The sequence below is a fragment of the Typopeltis vanoorti genome, chromosome 24, assembly GCF_054136105.1.
Source record: "Typopeltis vanoorti isolate ZY-2024b chromosome 24, IOZ_Tvanoo_1.0, whole genome shotgun sequence".
NCBI classification, from domain to species: domain Eukaryota; kingdom Metazoa; phylum Arthropoda; class Arachnida; order Uropygi; family Thelyphonidae; genus Typopeltis; species Typopeltis vanoorti.
Window position 1 is genome coordinate 31,207,501 of NC_143572.1, and position 2,904 is coordinate 31,210,404.

Here is a 2,904-nt window from a genome sequence, read left to right on the forward strand (position 1 = left end):
GAGAATAGATAGTCCTTTTTTGGGGATTGTCAGTTGTTTCCATTCTGATATTGATTTCAGAATGTGGCAATTATCATGTTCCGGGGTGATTACGTCTGCTTGATGGTGTGCATTCATGTTGGTTGGGGTGCTGGTCCTTCTTTAAGAGTTGTCAATATTCCTTTCAATGTGGCAGCCTGTTGAGGTCATCTACGGATTTTATTTCGATTGGTTTTGAGTCTTGTGTCTTTCTAAGGAATATTTTGCTGTCTCTTATCCATATAAACTGGTAATTGTTTTCTGTTTTTACTTTCCTTGCTTGGTAGAATATTTTCTGATAGTGTGGAGTAAGGTATTCAGACAAGTATATTGGGGTATTGTCGTGGTCTCCTTTCAGATCCTTTACTACTGGATTTTTAATCCTGCTAGCTTTTATAAGTGTAGTATTTGTTAGGCTGTTGGTGAGTCGCACTACGACAGGAGAAGGACGGGTATTATTTTCTCTTTTCCTTTTTTGTGGTAACCGATGCACTGACTGGATGTCTCTTGGTTCAATGGGGGAGCCGATTTTTTGGCTTAGTTGTATTACAGTGTCTCTTAGATGTTCCCTAGCTATTTCTGTGAGACCATTTATGAGGAGGTCATTTTTGTGCTGCTGTTGGTTTGAGAGCTCGTACTGTTGCTTTAGAGAGTTTAGTTCTTGCCGTAGGTCCGTTGTCTCTTTAATTAAATTATGCTGTCTTTCAGTTAGCTCTTTGACGCAGTTTTTAATTTCTCTAACGGTCTGTAACATATCTTCTATCGAGTTATTATTAATTTTAATAAATGCCTCGTATTCGTTAAATTTTTCTGTAATTTGTGCGGTATGTTTTTTAAATAGTTCTCCAACAAAATCGATTAAACAGCCTTTTAGGTTTTGTAATCAATTTTCAAGTAATGCATTTAAAGATGGCTCACCTGGGTTTCCGTTGTTGTTTTCTTTGTTTTTAATTCCCTCTGTTGTTGATAGCTGTTTACTGCCTGCGGTTGTTTTCTGCGTTGGCTGTTTTCCGCCTGCGGTCGAAGGCGCGTTCCTTTGTTATCTCTGCAATGGGGACACTTCCACTCGTCACGATTCTTGTTTGATTTTCGCTGCCAGGTAGTCTCGGACAATCCTGAACATAAAAAATGCATGTTTCTTTGGCAGTTCCTACATGTTACGTGGTTTTCTTCCCCCATTAGGTCTTCTTGGCATTTGTAGCACTTCATACTTCTTGTTTGACGATCTTGCTGTATTTTCTAATATGGCGTTTTCCTTTGTTCTCTTCTCGCATAGTTGACCAACGTATACTTTGAACTTTGAATACTTATATTTTACTTATTACTTAAGAGATACTTACAGTTTTTGCATCTATATGTTCGTCTTGAAGAACGGAGTTCACTGATGTACTTTAAATTTTAATTCACAAGAAAAGGTCTACTTTGCAACTTAAAATATGGGAGCATCGAAATAGCGTGCTTGCGACTGCTTGCTGCTAAAGCGCCCTCTATTAATAATAATAATAATAATTATTATTATTATTATTATTATTATTATTATTATTATTATTATTATTATTATTATTATTATTATTATTAACTGATTAACCTCTATTAACCGAGACCCACAAAGGAAGAAAGAGAGACCGCCACCAATCATCGCTCGTTTTACCAACAGAAGTCTGAGAGACTCCATTCCTGCAGCAAGCAAGAAAACAACGCCGACAACAACGATCCTAACTGATAAGAAACTCCCAACACCAATCTATGTAACGGAACACTGGACTCCATACTTCAAAAATCTTTTATACCAAGCAAGGAAGACAAAAACAGAGAAAAACTGCAAGTTCCTGTGGATAAAGAATTCCCAGATATTTATGAGAAAGAATTAAAACACTCGAGTTTTTATAATACTCGAGTGTTTTTTTTATCTTTAGAAAATATATGAACATTTTATACGACAACTTTATAAATTTCCAGAAACATAAGAATGTTCAGCTTTGATAATGATTGCTACTAAATGATGATTTTCAAGATCGAATACTAGATGAAAATTCGGGAAGTAAGAAGGTAATTAGCATTGTATTTCAAGACATCAGAATGCACATATGTGCCAGTAGTGCGTACAACAGAAAAGTCAGCAAACCGTATTTGTTGTGAAATCAATAGGAAAATAATCATTTATAGTATTATATAAGGTAATCTGGATTCATAATTAGAAAAACTGTTAAAAACAATGTATATCAAATTAATTATACATACTGAAAAACAGATCACACACTACTTATTTCCGAGCTTCCTTGACTAATTAAAGTCATCAATCGAGACTTGATATTATCCATGTGAACTCATAATTAAGAAATTGATCTAAGCTGTGATTGAAGTAATTTAAATGATATGCATGTAAATATCATTATTATCACTGCACTATTATACTCACCTTCCATAGCCTACACCGATTAATATATGGATACTAATTCATGAAAGAAAAAAAATGAATTTTGTAATGAGTATTATTAAAAGGAAGAATTATACAGTATTCTTTCATTCTACGAACAGAACGTAGAATAAAATTGTTTTACCTTTTACCAAAAGTAAAACAATATTCCATTTCGATTAATCTGAATCAGCATTTTATTATCAACTCGGATTAAAGCTCTTATTGGCCTCAGAAAGTTTCAAACTGATGTATTTAAAAAGAACAGTTAATCTGATAATGAATACTTGAACCACTATCAATGTCTTATTTTTCTATATAAAACCTCTTCAGAGAATAAATATTTTAGCCCAAGCAATCAAATAATAACCTGAAATTCAACTTCTAATGAAGATATAATAAAAAGGAAAATTAAAACATTCAAATGATTATTAAATATAAAAAGAATAATAAATGTTCTCTGGATTCAG